The 25,295-nt window shown below is 42.3% G+C and overlaps 2 long non-coding RNA genes across 3 annotated transcripts; both read right to left on the bottom strand.

Annotated features, from left to right (window-relative positions):
- Window positions 1-4,393: 4,393 nt before the first annotated feature.
- LOC111272691 (uncharacterized) lies at window positions 4,394-24,855 on the bottom strand. Its single transcript, XR_002687666.2, has 2 exons — window positions 23,630-24,855; window positions 4,394-4,825 (listed from the first exon to the last, which is right to left on the bottom strand). It is a non-coding gene; the product is annotated as an uncharacterized LOC111272691 (long non-coding RNA).
- LOC147753836 (uncharacterized) lies at window positions 19,187-20,306 on the bottom strand. Of its 2 annotated transcripts, none has more exons than XR_015315790.1 (2): window positions 19,594-20,306; window positions 19,187-19,459 (listed from the first exon to the last, which is right to left on the bottom strand). It is a non-coding gene; the product is annotated as an uncharacterized LOC147753836 (long non-coding RNA). The 2 variants fall into 2 exon arrangements; XR_015315789.1 differs by having other exon boundaries at window positions 19,686-20,306.
- Window positions 24,856-25,295: the final 440 nt, after the last annotated feature.

Raw genomic sequence — 25,295 nt, 5'->3', positions numbered from 1 at the left:
ATGCTTTAAATAAATGCTTTAAATGAGCCCCCAGTACCTCGTTCTTCTGATCTTGAACCACCAGTAGGACAGATCAGTAGTCAATAATGAAACTATCTTTTGTATTACAACAGGAATTTCGCAAGGGTCTATTCTGAGCCCTCTTTTGTGGGTCCTGGCATATTACAAAGTGTTGAGATAAAGCAATCTTCTAAAAGTGCAAATTATTGTTTATGCAAATGACCTCGTTGTCCTAGTTCAAGCCCTGATATCAGAGGTACTCCGAAGAAAAGCAAACCGTACACTGAGGGAGATCCGAATATGGATGAAGAAACACGCGCTATCTTTGTCTTCTACGATGTCAGAGGCTATACTGCTTGTCGGTAGAAAAAAATCCATCCTCTCACACTGACTTTGAGCGAGAAGAGAATAAACTTGGCAAAAACAGTGAGATACATGGGCGTGAATTGGATCGCGCAATGAAAGAAATGCATCACATCAAGCAGCCGTCGCAAACGCGACTGGAGCCTCCATGGAAATTGCCAGAATATTGTTTAACATTCGTGACTCAAAAGAAAGAGAGAATGACCGTTCAGCCTAGTAGCGGAGTTGATTGCGCTTTTCAGGGCGTTTGCCTGGATATCACCCAAACCCAGGAAGATCACAGTCAAGAAGCCACTTCTAAATACCTGGCGAATCCTTGCGCTTAGGATTATCCAAGCTTCCCGAACGGTTAGTAAAAAAAGATCTTGCTTCTGGTAAACACCCTTCCCTGTAGCTTTAGGGAGGAATGAAAAGCATGATTCGACGGACGATGTGGAAACAAAGTCTTGACATAGTGGCAAAAAGACTGGAAGGCAGTGCCTAACTTGACTCAAGAAGCGTCGGTATAAAACATCATCCCTAATATACATGCCTGAATTGCATGTCCCGGTGAAGAGTTCAGTTACTACCTCGTACAGATCTTCGCGGTTCACGAAGTGTTTCTGAACTATCTTCAAAAAATTAGTAAGACCATATCCGAATCTGTACTCTTTACATTGCGGACCTATAAGATATGGTAAGCCACACTCTAGCGGCGTGTACGACGCTCATCCACACTATAGGAAAGCACATGACAGAAAAATGAAATTGTTTCTAGGGGACGCTATGAGAAGGTTCACATCCTTCGTAATTTTTCGGTTGAAACTTTAGGGCGGTTGAAACTCTGACAAAGAAGATTTTGAACACAAACGAATGGTTCGTAAAGTTACGGCTAAGCCACATTGCAGACTATGCTTTGTCGGATTCGGGTGACGCACGGGTCCCAACGGGAATAAGTCAAGCGAGGGGGATGAGCCTCACACTCAACCCACATAAAACAAGCACTATGCCCTGGTGGTGCTGATCGTACATAAACAGTATTTCTCAAACCCCCATAAATAAAAGAAAAAAGTTTAAAGCACCGACTGCTTTAAACAACAAAAGAAGCCGAAAAGAGAAGGCCGAAACTCGGTTTCCTTTATCCACAATGTAAATTGCATTCACTACGATGCGAATTCAGTGGCAGGATTGACAAATTTTCTGGTACATCGTATTGAACTAATCTCTGCAATGGGACGTACGAAGGTTCATATGTGTATTTCTAGGAGAAAAGACGAAGGGGCTACTCGATTCGCCAAATCGTGGGTGCAACCAAAAAAGAAAGAAGAGGACAAAATATACGATACATATGTAGATTGTATGTATTCAGCGTATGATGATCTGAAATCGTAAGCGGCTGTTACCAGTCTTGTCGCCTTTTGTGTTGCCGTTGTTGCCAAAAGAAGCAGCAGCAGTGGTGACTAGAGTTGGCTGTGCCTCCTTACTGCTACGTTAACGATTGACGCCGAATGTAGCTCGAACTGTTTGAACGCCAGCAGTTGAATGTATCGCCGTCCAAAGAGTAACAGGTTCTGTGTGGCCGAAGGTGGCTCCAAGCACTCCGCAAGAATCTGTTTGGCGAATTAGGAGCTCTCGGTCGCCGCTTTGCGACATTCTACATCTTCGCGCATGTCTTATTTCGCTTGCCCCTGGCCCATGTCCATATTGCCGGGAAATAAGTTGCGACCTATAGAAAAGGGTGTGTTACGCTATGAGTTAACCCAGCTCTGACAAGTTACATTCCTACAGCATTGACGACCGTGAAAGGAGATGATACAGTCTGCAGAAGCTTAGCAGGTTCCTGGTAGGCGGGACAGCTTCCGGGCGACAACGATTAGAAGCTAGCAAAGACGACGACAATAACAATTAACGATTACGAACCTAGCCTCTGAACTACATATATCGACGTCACCGTCGAAACGAAAGAAATGCGGATGGAGGGATACTTCCATAATTTAAATGCGAATCACAGAAACCGGCTGACTACTTTTTCCGATGCAAACTAATGACTCTGAACCGCGTCTGTTCCCGATGCCAGTGTATACGTATGCTGTATTGTATTGAATTGAATTAGTTACCTTTCGTTGCATTCACTGAATGGGATTTTGGCAGCTACAGACGACCTCGCCACCTGTCGCCTACAGCCACACGCCTTGTGCAAATTCACAGACAGGAACGATATTGGTACATGCCCAGGTAGGTTCCTAGATGCTCCATTGTTTTTGTTATTTTCGGGAAACTGGCATCGCACTGAAGCAGAATTATGCTTTGGTATTCTAGCTTATACTCTACAACGTAATGGGTATGTCCACTAGAAAGTGTATGCCTACCAGATGTAACAAATTGTATCCCTATTATGACAATCTGCTCTTAGACTTTTTTTTTTTTTTACTTTTTTACGTGTCATTCGTAAAAATCGACTATCGTATCTAAGGTATACAACAAAGCGCGCAGTTGTGCAGATAGGTTTAGATATAGAGACGCACGCGATTTGGTCACACGGCCTAGATACAAATTAAGGACAACCGATTCGATCTAACATTGGCGTACTGCCGTTCATAGCCTCCGTTCTGATTCAAAAATGATAGCACAGCCGCAATAAACGCCGCACGTAACCGCCTTAGGTAAACAGCTTTACAAGAACTCTAGTTGGAATATGAATGGCTATACGTATACGTATAATGTTATTACCATTGACAACGATACCCGTCCTAGGTAGACGCCCCTGCGAATATGGGAAAGATAATCAACTAGATTTAATCAAGATGACTCCGTTCAGTGTTATCTACAGTAGATTTATGGCGGTGGCGTATATCACTAACTCGATCATCTATGTTCATCATATTTAAATGTACTGCTGTTACAATTTCGGGTGTAAAAACAAACGATGGGCGACTGCTCGTATCAAAACGCTCGATAACATTGCGTGACTAAGTGATCCAGTGTCACGTAACACTTTTTGGGGCTTAGAAACGTGACCAGCATATCTTTACTTCATATGAGCAGGACACTATGGCGAATAAAAAAATCTTGCCACAATGTGCTTTTGTAGAAGGGCTTCACCTAAATACAATAAACTTTTGTCCTAATTTTGTCAGCGTAAGTTGACCTGAGGAAGATGCCAAAGTACTTAAGGTATTTTACTGTGAAATCATAAAATGAGCCCGTGTATGATGAACTATTGCTTGAAGCAACAAAGATTGGTTGCAGACATTCTTTGATTTATTGGCTAAAACAACAGTCGACTCATTATATCGATCACGTGAGGACAAAAGACGCTGTGACGCACATCTACTGGTACCTATTCAGATACGTGCATAAACACACGCCATCGGTGCCTGCAGGCCAATACCTATGACAGGGCGTTCAGACTTCAGAATCATTATTACCATCACAAATAACTTGTTTTGACCCGCTTATCTATCTATTTACTATATTATACTATAGTAAACTAGAAATAAAACTTTGTACTAGCTATTCTAAACTTTTAACTAGTATTCCTTTTCGGCAACGAACGTATTTTTATTTCGGACGTCAATCAATCTGAAGTCACTGCCAAGGATAAAAAAAAAACTAGAACATTCGAGTAGGTTTGTACTTCAAAGTCTCCACAAGATGGAGCAACCGACCGCACAATGGACGAGCGAAAAGTAACCATACTGATGGATCTATTTATTTCAGCTTTAACCCATATGGACTCCGCAGCTTTTTGCAGGCTGCAATCTAGCGCATTGAAGTAAGAAGTTACTCGAAAGTGCCGTAAAGTGCAGTGATCATTTGAGCAGGTCTTACACTGTAGCATGCAAGTTCAAATATCTACTAGCAAATGTAATGCTCGTTCTGGTATTTTGTACTTGCTTAACATGGGTATACATAGAAATAAGAACATTTTGGAGCAAAAATATGCATTGGCTATAAATACCACCTTGTATGTGCTTAAACTTCACGTCATTTTTGTGACAAATACTTATTGGATAGGGGAATGCACATATGTCAACTTAGTAACACAAAGTTAATGGTTATATTAGTAACTTTATTACTGAGGCGCGTGTTAGAAATACACAAGTGCATTTTACGTTAAGCTCCTTCTCAGCAATATTGTTGCTCTTAGATGACAAATACTCATAGTATCCTTGTCCTAATTGAAACCCTTTTATATGTATATGCCAACAACCCTGACTCGAAGACAGGGGTATAAATACATACAAACTCACACAGAACTTCGATGGGTGGTTCTTAGCATAGCTGGAGAAATACTGATTGGAAGTGCGTTACTGCGGAGAGCTTGCCAATACAGCTGAATCTTAAGCTGAGCTGACACGGAACGGGGGTGACGAGGGGGTCGAAAATAGTTTCATCAACGAACGTATGCCTAGTCAGTGAGTCAGTTTCCCAGCCACAATTTGCCAAAGCTGTTACAGGAAATCCTCTCGGGAGAAGGAACCTGCGAAGACGGAAGCCAGGTTATTTGGTATCGTATGAAATTCCTCGTCCATATACATTGATGTTTCGGAATGTTATTCCACCCCTGAAAATAGAACTCATCAGTAGACTCGAACGTCGTGCATAGTTTTACCACTTTTGAACATTGGGCCGATAACGTACCATATTGTAGAACTTAATATAATTATTATGATTATGACTGAAGTGCATTAGTATGCAACTGAGGATGGCCGAGACTAGTGCGTATAGCCGTTGTTGGACATGTTTCTCCTTTAGATGTTTAGAAAAAGCGTTGAACAAGAACTATACAGTTTTCGGCGTAGTTCAATACAGCGAACATGTACCATCAGTTGTTTCAACTATTTGCCTTCAAGTATGAAGAGTGAACCACCATATCCTTACCGGAAGCCCGTGTGTAAGCCTGGCTTCAATGTGACGTTTTTTTCTATAACTAGATAGAGGCTGGTCTGCATATATTGGTTGGTGATTGCTTTTCTCTGGGTAGAGGCAACTGATCATATCGGCGACTGCGAACTCTAGCCCTGTAATAGCCGTCACGTCAACGTATGTTGACTCAGTATAGCTTATTGGCAATAGCTAAGATGAGCAAATGTGAATCATAAGCAAACCGACCTAGAAACACGACCATCCGTTGGCTTTCGTCGTACAAACGTCTTCTATTACAAATTAAAGAGATTTTATTGCAAATCAATTTACACGAAAAGAATTGCTCAAAGTTTAAAGTAAAGTTCTCAGTTCAAGCGCCATCTAGATGAGTAGCAGATACAAATAAACGCCAAATAGGCGCCGTACTTTGTTCACTGCAGCTTTATAAAAAATGCAAAATACCTCTATAAAACACCACAGTAGACGTTCACTAATAGGATATACCATCGTTTTACTGATGGTCAGCATTTTATCCCATGGATATCACGCGCGGTTCCAGGTGCCTGTTTGCAATTATATAAAATACTATTTGTACAAGTAGACGAGTAGATTTGCATAGCGCCACGTATATTACCGTACGTTAAGAAGAGAGACTAGGCACAGTCCAAGCGCAATCTTGTCCTATTGCTCTGCAACGATGACTATCGAGGACGGCGTATCCGATTATCATCAATGACCAACAAGTTATACAATACATATTTTGCGTGTTCCCAGAACAATCTTTCAACTTAATATAAATATTGAACCATACTAAAGGAGATTTGTGTTAAGCACTATAAGGTTACTATTATAAGGTACTATAAGGATAACTTGGTGTCTAAAAATAATCTCAAGCTTTGCGATCGCACATGCCAAGATGTTAAATTACTTGGCAACATCAACGAATCCACAAATCTAATGAAGTTGATTCGCTGGCAAAATGGTCCAGCTGGCCCGTACGCGCTCATTCTGTATGTACGTACAACGTATCATCGGCCATTGCCAACAGGTCTTGAAGATATCCAGAATCCCAAGCCAAAATGATCAAGATTATTTTTAGCTAAGCAGATGTGTTTGTCGGTAGGGGGATGGAGGATAAGGGAGGCTGAATCTAGCAAGAACACCACGGTGGCATTGATTCCCTTGCCGGCAAATCACTAGGCGACCATCTGTTTGGATGGCGTCGTTCTTTAAAAATGCTTGACAAGATCGATTTCGTTGTACAGCTTATACACCTTAGATTCAGGGAGCTATTTATACGTTATACGTGCACTTATGGCTATCGTACGGTCTTATAAAAGTTCTAAAACCTGAGCATTCCCGTAAGCATGGGAACCTCTACGAGTACCTCTCTCCAGTTGGGTGGAGCCCTCAAGTGTCTGCCATGCTGGTCATAATCATGCATATGTTTTGATAATTACAGATGAGGTCAATCGTGATTGAACGCTCGTGTCACGTATTTTTTATTTTTTTCATTGTCGTATTATTAAAAATGCCAGTACGCTCGTTGTGAGCGTCGCTCAGATCACTTGACCAAGCATCGAACTTTGTAACCAGTGATTCGGATTGCAGGCAGCTGATTCCCGTCTCACTGATAGGATGACCGAATAAATACATAACGTAGACACTGACAGCGGCGATTACAAGGAGACCTTCATGAATTTCGCCTAAAATCAATATCTTGTCGCAGGAACTTAAGCAGGCCATACAGAGGCCATAAGATAAGACGAGAACGTGTACTATAAGGCAAAAATTTGACTAAAATCCATCGTAGTCAGTCCCTGTCAAAACTTCATCATTAAATCAGTAAATCTGCTCGTTGGTAGCGCAGCGTGACGATGCCCATTGGTTGTCGTACATGTTAGATATCGGTTTGAAATTAGATGCGAAAATATCGAAGTACCAAACGAAGTCCATTTTATGACACTGCTTGAAATAATGAGTCTATCATGCAGTTTGTTCTTAGATTCGAGAGTTATCCAATCGTTAACGGGAAAAAAGAGCTGGGAACAGGTGCTTTGGAGCCACGCTCGCATACAAGGTACACGCCAAAAAAGAACAAAATGTCTATGAATCAACACTATCAACAGCATATAAACTGTGAAATGAAAACGGCGGTGGGTAGAACTATTGTCTTCAGCCTTGGAAAATGCGAGTACACACGGCTGTTATACATCCTTGAGTGATGTTTGCGAAATCGGACCATGTTTTCGTCCTGTTAGGTTTTTGATTAAATAGAATATGCGCATGGTTGTTATATACCTCTCCACAGAGCTGGTGTAACGGAAATGGACTTGTACTACCTTGCAGCTAACTGAACCTAAATTTTATTTTTACCTTTGTAAAAGATATTTATATATATAATACCAGCATAAAATTCACGACATGCTTTTGTGAAGCTAAATAAACGGCGTAATAAGAATTTAATGGCTAGACCTGGTAAACCAGTATAACTACCTATAAGTAGTTCGATGAATAGCAACAACTATCATTCGTCTTTCCTTTTGATGTTCCTTTTGTCGGAAGCCTAAGCAAGACTAATCACTGGCTCAGTCATTCTTCTAGCTATTAATAAATATGTTTTGAATTTTCAGAATTCGCCAGTTGGGAAGAGAAACAAATACGCAAGAACGTGTACGTTGCGTACGTAGGAGCGTCCACAGAAATAGAAAACGTACCATCGATTACATATGTATCTGTATATACACAAACATGATCCCTTCTTTCTGAGATTTCTACTCTCAACTTTTTTCAAAATTGAATTTAAATGCAAAGTGTTTACGGAACGATATTCGTTGCCGTTTCGATTGGGTTAACATTATTCGAAGAAACACAGTGCATTTTGTATCAGTTTTAATTTTTATAAGAGTCCACAACGATTGAGCTGAACAAGATGTATCAATAATATAATCAACATTTCGCTCCCTAAGGCAAAACAGTTGCCTCTCTTCGCACGGGCCCCTTTATGAAGCTGGCCCCCCACCTACATTCACTGCGGCATGCAACATCGGGTTCCCAGTTCCCCAGTGGCTTTTTCAAAGTTCCTTGTGCTGGTCGACCAGTATCGGGGAAGTTGATGAAATTACTGCGACGGTCGAGCAAGACCGACATGTAAGTGTCCATGATATCGCCAAAAAGCTAAGCATCCATTATAAATTCATTCGTATTTCCATCAGTGAAGCTGTGCAGCCGTTAAGCTCAGACTAACGCGAAACAACTTGACGCTATGTGTTTGGTTCGACGAGAATAAAGTCGTGCACTATGAGTTACTGTTGTCTAGCAGGACGATTAATCCCGGACAGCTAAGAAGATTACAATAAACCATGAAATGACCGGAACTGGTCCACAAAAAAATAGCTTTCCTATCCCACTGCGACAACGTCCGGCCCTCGAAAAATCTTGTTAAATTAGTTAAAGTTACGCCGATCTTTCGCCACCTGTTTCGATCTCTGGAGGATTTCCTGAATAGCGGTAACGTTTAGTTCCAATGGAGGGATATGAAAATCACTTGTTGCAATTTTTTGTCCGGAAGCTATAGAGGTTCTACAGTTATGGGATCATGGTATTACCGGAAAAATCGCAGAAAGTCATCGATCAAAGTACCACACATTCAGTTCCGTAATATTGTATTAAAATATAGAAAATATTCGCTTTAATTGTGCCCAGTACCGTTTGAATGGGTGCTGCTCAGGTTCCAGAGTTGTTCTGCTTAAGCAGTCAAATAGCGTAGTGTCAATGTTTTTAACAAATGACGTTCTAATGTACACAAGTACCTTTCCAGTTTTCGAATTAGCCGCGGTGTGCATCATTTGAAACATGTAGAAATAATTACATACACATGTCGATATGTGTAGGGTGACGCATCTAAATTCGGACAAACCTGCGTGGTCAGTGTGGTTATAGCAGTCCATCCATCGATCTGCAGCTATGTATGGCAATAGGAGAAGGGGAGTTCTTCATAGAATAACGCGGCAAACTCATTTTGGCAATTTCAGCGAAGATCAGCCATCACGCAATGTTTTGACGCAGGGCCACCACTCTCTAACATGTAAAAGCTCTTTTCTTTACCGAAATCAGCAGTTTACGTTATTTCTAGTTTTGAGGCAGCTTGTCAAAATTACGGGGAAGATTTCCATGGGACAAACCTGAAGATCTTCAATAGAGTTTAGATTTAAAAGACTCGAAAATGACTCAAAATGCCGTGCTCGACACGTATGAAATTAGAACTTAACGCCAAACAATTAATTTACAATTGGGTTGTTAAAACAAGTTTCGACAGATAGTCACTCTGGGACATGTTGCGTCTCTCTACACTTCTTAGACCTTTTGGCTGTTTGAGGCTTTCGCTTGGAAATCTCGGCCTATTAGTAATCCAAAGCTTAAATACACGCGGCATTTTCACGAGTTTACACATACAAGTATCGCTTAGCGTACGGTTACTGTTATGAAGTTATTTATGGATTAAAGAGAATATGTTGAAACTAATGGACGGTGTGGATTCGGAATTGAAACGCGAGGATATATATTACATAAATGTCATCCCTGGCGTCCATTCATATTCAAGGTATGAACGTCGTTCTTGAGTAGATACGGTTCGATAAGAAAAAATCCGGATATATATGACGCTTTTCCCTACCTATATATGACACCGTATCCCTGCACTCAGATTTGTTTCGGCGACGATGAAAATACGTATAGGTTCTATTTGGAAAATGTATACGATACGTGACATTTATGTGTAACATAAGCTCATCTTCGTTTACGTATTTTTTCCACAATACACAGTATTGCGCTTCCGAGTCGTGCAATCCCTTTCATATCTGGCTATAATATAAGTGGCTTCAGAAGAACACATTATTGGCTTCGTTGGAATATCAAACCACATGTACAAACCGGTGTAACAGCAAAGCACCTACCCTTCGCGTAACGCAAGATTTATATCAACATGGCTACATATGCCTGTTGCTAGCAAAACGTACCTACATCTGCACACGATGTTCTTATCGATCGCCAACCATTGAAAACGTGAATATTGTATACAATAAATTGCACGCACAAAAGTGCTGTTGAAGTAAGTGCCTAAATCTTTGGCCTGTCCCTCTTCTATTGTTGCTATTGCCGCGTTTGCGTCTGCTGGTTGTAGTGGCGCTCGAAAACAAAATCACTATCCGAACAGAACAAAGAAAGCTGAAATTATATATCCACACGTCCATGTGCGGACCTACGCGTACAATGTCTGGGAGACATAACCTCGTGCGTAGGAGACAAAGGAAAAAGCAGAACCCAGCTTTCGCCAGGTGCCCGCTTCTCCCACCACTTACCTATCCTTCAACTCAACGTGACGTAACGAAAAACCCCACAATTGGTGAATGTTTGCCCTGTGCCTCTAGAGCAAAGTTACGATGTAATCACTCGGCAGGCAATGAAAGCTCGTGGGGAAATCTTCTAGACATGCCCGAGATGGTGTGGCATCTAGTCGCCGAGCAGGCAGCGCTTCTAAAACGCTCCTAATACTCTACTTTAAAGAGAAGTTGAATATAACCAAATGGAAAAAACGTTTCATCTAAATCTGCTTTAGAGAAGCCCGCCGAATCGAAAGTTCCTATGCTTCTCTTTCTTTTTATTTAGATGTACTGTACTATAAAGACATATGGGCAGTGCTTGTCGCCGTTACGCGGGGACGGTATAGAATGTTTGCAGTAGCCCGTCAGGATATAGTAGTACGTACGATTATACGTCTGTTAAGCGATTGACTCCAGTACGTTATGTGTGTGAATACCAACGACACTTACAACGTGCAAATACATGCAAAATACATGCAAAGGAAAATCAATTTCTATCCACGTATTTGAATTCAATATAAGCGCGATATTAAACGCTATTTTCCGTTTCAAAGAACACGGAAAATGGCCATGCGGTCAATGCATCTTGATTAAATGCAACATTTTTCTGCTTTAGTAATTTTTGCTTTTCGAGTAATATTAAATGGGTTCGACAGAAGTTACTCGTAAAAAAAGGTGTAAGTGTAACTTGTTATGCCTGTCCGGTAAGTGCAGTTGCCGGAATCTTGATTTTGTCGACATCTCATCATTGACTTTTCTGGCTTCTAAGGCAAATTAACACTATTTGAGCTTCTCGAACGGCCTTGAAATTCGGTGAATGCTAGGACACGATCACCTTGAAACGTTATGTCGTGCGATTTGCTACTTAGAATAACTGTCAATGCGAATACACAAGACCGCAGCTATTTATTATTGATGCCTTGCATGAAAGCAGTTCGTAAGGCCACAGGACATATCGTACGAACGTACAGCAAAAAGGTCATTTGGTATCTGAACAAGTGGTTGGTAGAGTACGAGGTAAAGCAGTAATGCATAGCAAAGAGTGAGCTTTTCAGCCCTCTTCTGTCGCCCTAGGCTGCTGTCGGCGTTGTCCCAAAATGGCGATGGCTGATTGTTCCAGACTGACCGGTGGGCTAGAAAGGATAAAGATCTTTCCAACAGTGGTGCGTAGCATTTACATAGCTAAGGTGCCCGCTGCCTATTACTGAGGACAAAGCTGTTCGAACTGCGGCTCGCTTCGTCAGGCCTTTCCAGGCTTGTAGGGGCTCGCAAGTTAGTAGATCGATTGAAAACCCGCGAACAAGCGAAATTGTATGAAAATGATATGAATGAAAATGGAATGGGTGACAATGATGACCCTGATGTCGGCTGGATCGGGCTGCGAAGCTAAGGAAACAAGTTATAACAAGTTATGATTTGCTGACTGTTTTCGGCCTCAAGAAAACAGAACGTAATTATATGCACCACGATCACTACTAAAAAAGAGGACTACGCGAAACTACTTTGTTAGCGTAAATTAAAGAGCGTTCGCTGATAACCAAACGAACGGAAAGCTTAGATTGGATAGTTACGGATGGTGCAAAAATATAAACGATCTGTCTTGGCTCGAATCAGCGTTGTCTTAGTTTGATTAAGGTGCCATAACGTTTTTAACATCCTCTCTCTAGACTTCGAAAAGCCAAGTGCTATTTTCATGGAACGATCTATAAAAAGTGCAAAACAGTTTTTTTTTCCTAAAAACTGCTCGACACGGTCCTTTTGGGACTTAAATGGCGGTCTGTGGCGCATTTATTTGGTCTGCATAATGATTACAAGGACCCTAATAGAGTATCACCACAATCTAAATGGGCACGAACAACGAAATCAAGCAAGAATAATGAAATACAGCAAAAAAAAAAAAAAGACGGATGCGGCATAGAAGCCAAAACCCATCACACGTTTTTATCGCCTGTGCCGCATCCGTCTTTGATAGATATTACCGCTTACAGAAGTTATCTTGTTAGACCAGTTGCTTGTTTTCATCGCAATGCGTAAACAATCACTATGACCAAGCCATGAGATTTTATGGAGTATCTAATGATTGCAGCAGACGGAAAAATTAGTTTCGTTAAACCTCATCAACCACATAGTCTATGCAATAGTAAAACGAAGCATACGCAGTAATGTTGATCGTATAAAAAATGAAGTGCCTAAAAGATGTCAGTATAGTACACCAATACTTCGAAAGGCTCACCCAGCTACGCTGTTGCGCTCCTCTGATTCAGGTTGCCATGACAACGTTAAATGAACTTCAGCGCGTAAAAGGTGGATTTAGTTAGGTTGATCTTTGATAGTTGATCTTTGATCTTAGTTAGATCTTTGATAACGAATTTCGTTAATGAAACCCTGTTTACAACTTTTTTTTTTTCTGTAATTTTTTTTTATCTTTTTCAGGATGAGGTGTGAAGTTCTCCGGCCGGTATCTCTTGATCTGTTGGCTAGTTTTCACTGAAGTTTACCACGGTACTCCGTATCCGTACGTTGCACACGAACATATTCTATCATTTAATAACGGTCTGAAGGAAAAATTCATCAACCGTGTACTTCTCTGAAAATGTGCATATTTTGATAGTAGTCAGTAACTGAATATTTTTAAGTCTGCAAGTATTAATAACAACATTAAGGCCTAGTTATTATGCGGCACCAGATCCGCATAACTTTCCCTCCATATATTTAAAAACGAGCGCTGTAAAGCGTTGACACCAATAAATGCACGCACAATGTCTGTTTCGACCTCGTCCCTCCCCTTTTCGACCATGATGGTGTCACAAGGTACATTATCTATTTGGCATCGCATTTGCTAACTGAGACCATATACAAAATCCGCTGTTATGATCGCGAAGCCTCTGAATACACTGTCCATGTAATAGTTCATATTGACTGTCCCGCTATATTTCTTTTTTCATACTCAATACTATAGTCGTATAGTAAATGAAGTAGACTACCTCAGTAGACATTAGATATAGAAATGAATGAGTTTGAACACGTACTTCAGTATTGCACTTTGATACGAGCGGTAAGCTGTTGAATGAGGGTACCAAGAGGATTTAAATGCTGATTCGGTATGACGTGAAAACTTCCGCCTCTCGCGTGAATCACTGGCAAAGATGCATTAGCCTAAAGCTCTTCGAATTTTATTAGAGAAAGTGAGGGTAAAACTGTAGGGTGTGTGTCAGCACAAAAGAATTTTTCCCTTTATGGCTATGTGTTTTTTCCCGATGTAAAAACGTGACGAAGACACTTGAGTATTTTGCACGACAGGTTTGCACGACGTCCATGGCTTAAGCTCAAATGGCGCCAAAGGAAGCACAAAAGTAAAGTTAACGGTTCAAAACTACGTGAAAAAAGCGATAACTTCAGAAGCCAACGTCTGGCTGCAATTAACGAACTTGCATGTAACTCATCTACATTCACCTATCTAGCATTTAACGTTTTAACGAAGCAGCTAAAGACACAGACTTTTATGCAAAAGTCTGCATACAGCTCAAAGCCTCAGAACGAAGACCGAGTACTGCTTTTATCCGCAGATGAGATATCTTTAAAATATTTAGTAGTATGACCGGTAATCGTGTCTATCGCTTGCTGCCTATTTATACAGCTACTTATAGAAATTAGTAACACGTTTTGACGGCAGGTCAGGGAGCGGGTTCCTGTAGTACCCAGTAGCTGCTTTTTTCAACTGTGGCATCGCCTTGACAGGAAATATGGATAGTCCGTGTGGTGGTACCTGCCGACGATAACGATCGATTGCACTATAGCAAATGGGAAAACATACGAAACAGTTCAGCTGCGACGACTACAACATGAAGATCTAGCGAATATCGTGAACACAGTTGTACAGTCGAATAGGCAACCTGTGTTACGCACAGAAGGATATCCTTGCTGTAGCTGGCCTTTATAGATGAAGAGACATAGCAAATGCAGTCCCATAAGTCAACAACAAAGTCGAACGCATCGGGAGCATATATATATACTTCCGGTAATTATGGGCTTATCTTGAATAGTTGCAACAGAGGAATTCATCAAGCTCAAGAAAGGACAAAGCTGGCCAGAGGTGGCTCGTACTCTGAGAAAGATCTGCGCGTAAAACGTCGCTCCCTCGTGACACCAGGAGCATATCACTGTATACAGTCATCTGTGTCCCTTCGGACCCCCTAATAATAAGGAGACGTCATGATAAGGAGGTACATCTTCTACTGTGTGTCCCTTCTAATAGCGTGGTCACGCAATTTAGGAGAAAAGTTATCAGCGTAAGTATAAGAGCGCAGTTTCCGCACCTGATCCATGCACTTACACCCATTCTCACATTAGAACCATTTGCTCTGTTGAAGAATCTGACAGCAAGCGACGAAATTAAGGCTGGACGGCAAACTCATAGAATACGTTTTTCGGATTAGTTTGCTTACTATCCATAGACTGGTTGTGTTCCAGGCGCAGCTTGAGGACGCTCGTGCGAGGTGCCAATGGCTCTTCGTGAGTTGAGAGTTTGCGCTGTAACGTTCGCCACATACCTGTCACTAGTACTCGTAAAACGTGCCGAAATAAGCCATTGAACAGTGTGACTGACGAAAGCAACAATAGCACCTGCCACAAATAGGGGCGTAGCATAAACTTCTTTCCGAAACGCCACCTTTCGCTACGAAAAAAAAAAAAAAAAAAAAGGGTGTCCTTATCGAGAGAAGAAGCCATTAAATGATTTAGAAGGTAAACGACTTATAGTTATTAGAGAAACAATAAGGAACATAGAAAAATGAAAAAGAACCTTTTATTCTGTATGGTGTGAAAGGTCTGGCGTTCCGTTTCAGTGCGTATCAATGATAATTCAGTATACGGCTGACGGCAACAAAAGCGCTATCGAACACCTGAAAGAATCTGTAACGGCACTACAACATTCAAAAAGCCTATTCACTTTCGAACAAATTTATATGGACAATATATATGTGTTCTCCAAATGTAAACGTTACCTGTGACGCAGCAGTGAGATTAGATATTTACTAGTTAGCCTACTACAACACTTCGTGAAGAACAGGCGGGTCATGTATAAAATATAATAATTCATATTATTTACGAACGAGCAGCAGCGGTCTCGCATGAATTGCTGGGAAACTATCTATTCTTCTTGGTCTTGACTTCATTGCTAACATCCAAACTTGTTTGCTAGATGTAGCGTGGATAGGTACCAGCAGACGGCTAGCGCAACGACCAAGGTGCAACGATAATAATAACAATATAAATAAAATGCAACCTATAACAAAACCTACTCGAATTCTAACCTAAAGCAAACGTTCTTGTATCAATCCTTCATTGGTAGGTAAGGAACGTGACTGCAACCCCTCTCACCCCATTCAGGCGTGCTTGCTATATTATGAAAGCAGAACCTGTTGCAACCTACAGACAAATGAAGGCTACAACCGATCTGTCTCTTTTTCGCTCTATTGTCAAATCACAGACATCGATCAATGAACTGTGTCAAAAGTCGTGCTTTGTTTGTATACGGCTTGATGTGTTTCTGCTGCGTATTAACTAAAAGAATAATATAGAAAGAATGAACTGGACGAATTTCTGTTCCGTGCATGACAGGTGGGTGTATCTATTTCGGCGTTGGTTCATTAAAATAGGACGTCATCCTCTTCGTCGCACGTGGGCCGCTGGGACCAGAATATAATCAAGCATACCACACCGTTCAGTTACCGCTGATAAGTTAATTGGCAAAGAAATCGTTGTCAGGACAATACTTCATAACAGCTTTTGCTTTTGCTGTCAAGACTGCCGCTGCGATCTCTGCTAGGCAAACAGACAGACAGTCAGCTATCTAGGTACAAAATGCGAACGTATATTTTGTACCAAGATAGATGAGAAAGTAAGCCCTCACGATAAGCACAAGGAGACCATCTGGGTACGTACCTGGCATCCCCAAATAGTGTGCACTAGATGGCAAGAACCGGCTCACCACATCACAGAGCGACTTGTATGCTTAGTGCAGTATGTCACCTTCTACGGTCGCTGCCGTTCTCACAACTCACGGAGCGCTATGCTTTGTTTATCGACCGCAACGACGTCAGTCATCCTCGCTTTCTCATAGCGAAAAATTCGGCAACGAATGTCTTGTTCTAACAAGCAAAAATAATGATTGTAAGAAAACTCTTTTTCGTCATTGAAATCCGGCATATTAACCTAGTTGTTCTTCTCTGCTGTTATTACTGCTGTTTATTTTGCCGCCCGTATCATGCTGAGCAGAACAAGCATCCTTCTGAGCGTGTTTATGGATTGGGCCAATATTAACCGTTTTCGCTAATCTATTCATCTCAGCGGAAGGACTTTCTTGTTACTTGCTTCGTACAGGTGCGCCTCCTGAGCGGTAAACGATAGTTCCGCAATGGTCCGTATCATACGGTGATCGTTATAGGCACGGTGTTGCATTAACACGCCGCCGTTACAGGCATCAAGAGGCGTAGTAATCCATTGTTTTTATTTTGACCCTGTCCATATAATCACATACATGGACTGATCAATGGTTCTTTCTCTCAGACCTAGAAAGGATAGGGTTGTATCCATGGGCTAGTATGGAAGTGATCATCGAAGTCATCGGGTAGTTACTCAACCGCGTCCTGTCAAGCATTATAACGTGGGCCTTTTTACGCCCATGGCTTTCTGACACGCGCCAAACGCCGTACTACCGTATCACCGACCGGGTATTACCCCTGCATAACACCAGCGTGTTTCCTACCAATAGACGATAGTCGATTGCCGAAACAGCGGCCAAGGCAGCAGTACTACATGTCTTTTTACCAGCAAGAGGTGAACAAAAGGTTAGACCTTAATTGAAAACACCTAATAATAGTAGTGTTAGTTGTTGATAGTTAACCAAATTTAATAGCTCTAAGGCATACAACTTGAGGTTTCTACAAAAAACTGGGACAATATCCAACACGCGCAACAACACAGTTCTAATGGTATACTCCGTTTCTAGAACTAGCCATATTTATCTGGCGAAGAAACACGCCGCTCTCAACATTATATAGTATTAGTACTTATTCAAAAGCCCTTTTTATTTAACCAATAAAAGCCATAGTTTCGTGGCCACTATTTATTTTTCTCGTGGCTGAGGAAGTCAGTTCTCATAAACTGCAATATAAAGATGCACCAACATTCCCCGGCCCAAATACAAACATTCACATAGAATAGTTTTACGTAGGGGCACGCTTCAGAACGCCTAGAGGGATCATTAGAAAAACACGGCTAGTCTGCGAAGAAGCCAAAAACAAACCTGCTGTTGTTGCGAGCGGAATCAGACAATGACAAGTTATTCGCGTCCGGCTACGCTAAGCGCCCGTTGTTTATTGAGTTCCATTTCTATCATAGTGCTGCTAGTGAAAGCGACGTCCTAGAGGGTATTAGCGCTAATGATGACGCTAAAGCATCCGTTACAACTTGCGAAAACTACTTGCCCCCTAGCTAACAAGTACACCATTACCCAAAAACAGTTGTGGTGATATCTGTGGTAAAAACAAAACCTTCTTTCATACACTGGACGCTCATAGTAACAACCACCGTATCATCATAAAGGAAAAAAAGTGGGCAATAATAGGGGCGTTCAACGCACAATTGTCATACCGTCCACAGTTATTTTTCCTACAGTTAGTAATCTAAGTGTTGTTCTGGACCAGAAAATTTTGTTTTGTTTTAAGAGCAAAAACGGTCAGTTTTTATAGGTAAAATTCGATAGCATATTGACTATTCAGTAAGAGTAATAGGCTTCATGCTTTGAACCCAAGAATACGGCAAATGCACCTATTTGGCTTCAGGTTGTCACGTCATTTCGACCCAGCAAGTTGTCATAGACATGTAACTGTATTGCTCTGTCGTGTAACTATCGCTTTCAAAAAAGAAGGACAAAGTGTGCTCCAAGTAACGACAAAGAATCCCTAGAGATATGCGTCTGAGCTAGGAGAATGTTGAGAGAGGCGAAAGTCTCAGCAGTCTGCCCACTAGAGTAAATCGCTCTGTAAAATACTGCAATGAGTCTACTGAGCGTCTTATAACCCTCGCTTTAGTCGCCGCCGTCACTGTCATTTTTGTTTTTGTTGACGGCTCTATTTACGCACTATTGAACGTTATGATGCCACTACGATACCGAAGGCGATACCGAGTTGCAGGAACACTATAGACGACAGACGGGGAAAATGAAGTTCGACTAGGCGAGGGTAAGTTATGCCGCCGTAACATCTTCACACGTAGCAGTTTCGTGATAGCGACGTGGATGGATAAACGGACGTGAGAGGCACAGCCGAAGGGCAGAATACGACATGGTGGAAACTCTAAATAGATCTCAACTGACCTGTCACTGCTCCAGTGCTAAAATTTAATAATAAGATTTTGCTGTTCCTGCTGCGCTGATGGTGCCGAAAGTTCGCGGTGGACTACTGCTTCTGATAAAGCCATTCCGTAACTTAAAATATTCAAGCGGCCTTCTACATGCGACTAGCCCCTGTCGCCGCCTATTGGTTGTTGTGATAGTGGCGTGGGTGGTATCTTTGCAGACAAGTAAAATGGGCTCAATCTTGACGTTGCTCACTCTTTTTATTACGTCCCATAGTCCACCGCAGTATCATACACTCCTCTATGTAGAATCCATACAGAAAGTATGCAAGTACCTTGCAGACCAAGCAACCTGCAACGTACTCTACCATTGCTTCTCTCGCTGCTAAGAAGAACGAGTTTCAGTTTTAGATGGTTTTGCGTAGCCTATTAATTAGTGAGGTCGGCTCGCAAGTCAGGTTGTAGACAGCGCTTCACTCCGCAGCGATTTACGTGGAAGGTGTCCATCTCTAAAAATCAAGGGAGCGCAAAGAGGAAGCATTGAATAAAAAAAAAAGAACGGAAAAAATGTATAGAAAACTGCACGCGTCCATATGTATATATATGGAACCCTAGCAAAATTTGAGTTTGAACAAAGTCTCACCTGGCTGGATCACGTACGAAACGGAGTGCCAATAGAAATTACAAAGATGACGTGGTAGAGGTCAGTACCAAATTTGGTTTCGCGTAACATACCCTTTTCGGTCATGCTTCTTCCGCCCAGGTGCTGAGTGTGGACTCCGCCGCGTTTGGTAACGGCTAGCTTATGAACAATGCAACACGAGTTCCCGCTAAGGTTGCAAAAGGAGGTTGCACAAGGTATGACCTTTTGCTCCGGACGATGTTTGACCAAACATATCACCGTGTGCCCTGTGGCCACTGTCGATACGTCTGCTCTGATGTAGGCCAGGATCATTACATGGTTGATTTTCTTGGCCGTCGGCCTGATCGGTCCTTGGGTTCCTCGTCGTTGTTCGGTGAATCGAACCGTGACGCTATTATCTCTGGCGGCTTACTAAAGCCTTAGCAATCTAAAGCATTAGTCTGATAAAAGGGTCAATGACCAAACCTTTAATTGATCAATACCACCGATGTCGTCAATTTCAAATGAAAGATAGCAAGGTCTACTCACTGCATCCATCGTTGCTACTTACGCATTTTCACCTACTTCCGTCTTTTTCCCTATACGCACGTCATACTCAGGCATTCCTTACATATATGCGTAAAAGTGCGCGCCCACCGCTCCAAAGGTGGTTTCATCGATACAATTGTCCTTATCTTATCGTTATCGTAGTTGTGGGCGTACTGCTAGGTGGTTGTTGCCTTACCCATTTTGCTTCAGCGGACTCCGCATGAAATGCCATATCACGGCTATCGCTACAACTATGACGCACAGGCAGGCATTAACGTTGCAGGCACGTATCCGAACGGCGTTTTCTGGCTTTAAGAAAATATGACATTTGAAGGTCGAAAATATCATATGAAGGACGGTAATCGTACTGGGCCCTCTTCCGGTCAACAGTTAAACTAAAGAAGAATTCACCTCTTTGCTTCATTCTATCTTGTGCCTGGACACGATGAGCAGCTGACATTTTTAAAGTCCGTGATCATCAATGAAATAAAGGGCATGTGTTTGTTGGAGCTGGGATGTAATCAACAGGAACAGAGAGACAAGAACGAGAAAAAGCAGATGAAGTGACAGCTATAGAATGAATTCATCATAGTTTAATCGGTATGTCTATTCAAATTTGTATACGAGCTAAGTACATTTAGCATCCAGCTTTATATTAACATCAATCCAGTATTGAATGGAACGATAATGATCGTTTAACTATAAAATGGAGGCCTTCGATGCCAAACGCGACGGGTGCAACACGAACTAGAAAATTCTAAAGCAAATGAACCATTTACAGGCACATTAAAATCTATTGAGTAAACAATAACTTAATAGGATTGCTAACGCTAGCCTACATATGTGTAAAGAAAACTTAGCAAAGTCTACTGGAATATTTGGGCTGAGATCTCGTGCTAGGCATCCCTTTGCCCCTACAACGAACCTCTTCATAGCAGAGCATTTATTTAAAGACAGAGCACGTTCAATAAGGGATCTTAGCTGATCTGGTTACTCGACAGATATCTCGTATTTCCTCTGCAAAGGACGATTGTTTCGACTGTTTCCCATAGGACTTTGAAATTCCTTTCGGTAAAGCAAATTGTCAGGCTGAATTTTCGTTAAATCCTTGTCAAAAATACCTAATTAATGTAAAATCTAGACACTGTAAGACCTCACAGTATCAGACGTGTTAACCGAATAGATTTCTCATGATACGCTCAACTGTCCACCCTACAATTGCCATGAAGTTTGGATAATCATTCTATCAATATTTATCAAAACCGTAAAGCAACCACCCTTAATAAAGGAGCTGTTACTCGTGAAGTCCTGTTTTAGACATCACAGTATTAACAGCTATGCAGATCCGGAGTAACCCCACGTCCATATTTTTTATTAGTTCATATTGCCGGGCTTGAGCTTTGTTGCTTCTAGTTTAGCATGTTACCTCAGAAGCAGCAACTGCGGTAATCGACTAAGCCTATCTAATTCCCACATGTAGCGCTAGTGATTAATTTTGCACTGCAATTTCGTAGCGCATTTGGTTACGCTTACTACGTCAAGAAGTCCTTGGATCCCACTTGCTATGGTGATTCGCGTTAACTTTAGTTGAAGCTCGCTGAAGAAACTTATGAAACGCTACAGGATCTATGTGCCATTTGCCAACTCTGAAACCAGCGATGATCGCACGTTTACAACTATCATAGCAACGCACTCGAAGAAGTACGCATTACGTTCCGATTACGTAGTTGTTTGTCGGTGTACTGTTTTGGTGTGGGTATTGAACGTCAGTAATTTGGCGGAAAACCCAGGAATGTTGTCTAGTTCAAGCATTGAACTTGTCTGGTCTAGCAGCTCACTTGACAGTGACTTGCAGTTGGCAGGCCATCACACAAACACAGCTGGGTTATTCGTGAAACTTCCTAGTCTCCCATGCCATCTTCCATACATCTGCTGGGTTTCTAGCCATCTATTATGATCAGTGCACGGACAACAAGTACGAACGACAAACCCTTGTTCAAGCTCAAGCAGCGATCCTGAGCTGAGACAAAAAAACTACAATATTCCGTTCATAGCGTGCTAAATGCCAGCACGCAATGAAGGGCTGCGTGGACAATGGCAGGACAGCAAAAGGTCTCTAATTGAATTAGCCTAAAGATCTCACTTTGCTACTCACATCGCAGGCGCACCTTCATTTTGCCAACTAAATATTATATATATGTATATGTATTTACATACACACATGTACGATATATGGACCAAATATTGCATTTTGACAGGACTAAGGAGCGAGAAAAATTACCGTTGCGAAAAAGGGGACAGCATTGATTACTTCGTCTATTGGCCGGCTCTCGTTAGCTGCAGCACTAATCTATTTGCCGTAACACCGTCACTCATGTCAACGCCTTGTAGGACGCTTGCGGGCTTCATTATGATCGTAAATAGGATGCCAAAAAGCAATGGCAGAATATATTACAAAGTCTACTATTAGATTTTCTGTAGAGGACTACGACCGACAAGTTTCCACTAACCAACGAGATGGCGGACAGGTACGGTCTCTGATGTGAGATTTAAGGAGATGGTAAGTGAGACGGAAATACATGACAGAAAGGAGTCGTTCTCCCTTCATGCTGATGCTATAATAGATGGAACGGTGGCCAGTGCTTGGAGACCTCAGCGATGATAACAGTTGAAAGATGTTGACACCCGTCTCGACACGTCTGCCAGCTACCAAACGGTTCACCATTGTTTACACGCGTACACTCACGCAGTGATCACGCGTACACTCACGCAGTGATCCAAATGGAAGTTTTTCTGTTTACACATGCTCTTAGATCTTCGTAAAATTGTCAGTGTGCTAACAGCGTTATCACTGACCTCGTTATTCGGAGGAGCAGTTTACGAAAGAGACACTTGCCTCATTTTTCTTAGACGAAATAATCTCTCGTTTGATGATCGTAACTTTGGAAGTTAATTAAATTACTATTAAATATCAAATGAGGCACTTGGTATTTTTGTCTTTCAAGGGCAACAAAATTATAAAGGATCTATGACCCCATACGTAAACCAGTGTACAGGCGTACATAGTTAAATTCTTGTACCATTCTAGACCATCAAAGTACAGACGTGCCATCTGCAAGACATAGCCATCATCCAGTATTTCAAGAGAGACATATTAGACGAATTACAGCGATGCTTTAGAAAGCATGAAAAACTTTCATAGAAATATTGCAGAATTCAATTTGTATAAATACGGTATTCCTCAGTTTTCTCTTCGCGTATACCGCGTTACGTCCTATGAAATCAGTAGAATAAAAATCCATATTTATGTGAAAATTCTATGTTCGAAGTCATCGAGCTACAACGAAATAATGCACTTCGAAGTAATTCCAGTCAACAGCTGTATCACGATAGACTATCGTAGGCCCCACGTATTGATATAACTGGACACCGCATAAGTGGCACACGCAAGCTTGACACGAATCAACTCCTGAACTTACTATGTGATCGAATCATTATCACAACTTACCTTTAGTTTATCCGCAGAGTCCGTACTGAAGCCATTCCGGTACTCATAGACAGCCAGTTCGTTGTTGTTTATATTGGCCTGGTGATATCCTTAAGATGCTTGGGAAAATAATGTCATAAGCAGGACAAGCCGAGGACGCATATTATTCAATAGATAGAAGTAGAATTGACTATAACTAGTAGGCTGGAAACTGTGATCGTGTAATACTCCTTTAAGTGACTAGAGAGAAGCAGTACCGTTACAGCATTATTCTACTTGGCATGTTTTTCTTTCCATTCGTAAGAGGAAACGCTTTATCGTCGTCTTCACACTCTGACCGTTAATCAGTTCTACCCAGCTGCGTTTGTCTTCCCGACCAATACAGCGTCCAGCTGTACGACAGTGGACTTAGAAGCACATGGCTCTAGGCCAATGTTAGTGAGATCCACACCTGCTTCACTCACCGACTCACTCTATGCATTCTGCTGTGTAGAGCGGTATCTCACTAGTTGAAGGTGGGGGTAATGGGTGACATCGGGTTGCTGTTCCCTCCTCCTATTTTCTTCCGCTGAGGCGAATCTTCGAGCCCAGCTCGCGTGGCACGCAGCGCTGTCATTAGTCAGACAGCGAACCTTTCTTTGGCCATTATATCCCGACGGGTTCGTCGGCATGTATGGCTTTTCACACCGCACGGCCACTGTACCCCAGATGACCGCGGCAATAACGATTACGACGATGCCGACAGCAGACCAAACCGCTGGCCACGCCAATCAGGACACACGTCACATCAGACTACGAAACCGACCGGGATTAGCCGGTCTGGTGTCTGTCCCGCGCATTACTACACCGCATTAAATGGCTATTGATGCCGTAGCCGATAACACACTGCAGTCGCACAGAACGCTCCAAGCCGCTCTGCTTACGTACGTAGCATCTACTGTGACAAACGAACGAATCAACAACGAGAACACGACGAGCCTGCTCCTATATCGACTTATATATTTCTTGTAAATGCATATTTATGTATGTACACATAGCTAGCTGGTTGGTTCTATGGACGAAGTTTCTCTAGCGGTGCTAGCGAACGGAGCGGCAGACTAGCCGGAATGGACACAGCCGAGGCCCGTCTGCGCGGTGAGTGCAGGGCAGCTAGCTAAGCGCGCGTGAGTTTGGCTGTCTGCTGCTGCCGCTGCTACTACTGCCCATGAGAGAAGGCTATACGAGGCGGGCGGGCGGGCGATAGCCGCGGTCTCTCTCCCGCTGTTGCTGCGCACTGGTGGAAGGAAGGGCCACGGGGGCACAGGACTGGGCAAAAAGGGCTCCGGCTGTGGAGGAGGTCACCCGCGGCAGCGGTTGGCTCTTGACTTGCCGTCCTCTCGCCTCCCTTCCCACTGCTTCCTCAATCGCTTTGCAATCGAGACATACACATACAGGCAGGCAGGCAGGCAGGCAGGCAGATTACCCAACACACACACGGAGAAAACATGAACACACGAACGTACAGGGTGAAACAGCAGACACCGGCGCCTTTACCTATGCTATCCTACAGAGCTTTACTCGTTGTGTTGTGGCTGCCTCATCCACAAATGTGCACAACCATAAGCTTGCAGGAAAAAAAGCAGCTCTGCGATCATCCTTTCTGGAAGGGCAGAAGGTCTCCTTGACTTCGTACTGTTTGTATTGGAGT

The sequence above is a fragment of the Varroa jacobsoni genome, unplaced genomic scaffold (assembly GCF_002532875.2).
Source record: "Varroa jacobsoni isolate VJ856 unplaced genomic scaffold, vjacob_1.0 scaffold_188, whole genome shotgun sequence".
Classification (NCBI taxonomy): Eukaryota; Metazoa; Arthropoda; class Arachnida; order Mesostigmata; family Varroidae; genus Varroa; species Varroa jacobsoni.
Note: the sequence above shows the minus strand (reverse complement) of the source record. Positions and strands in the feature narration are given on the sequence as shown.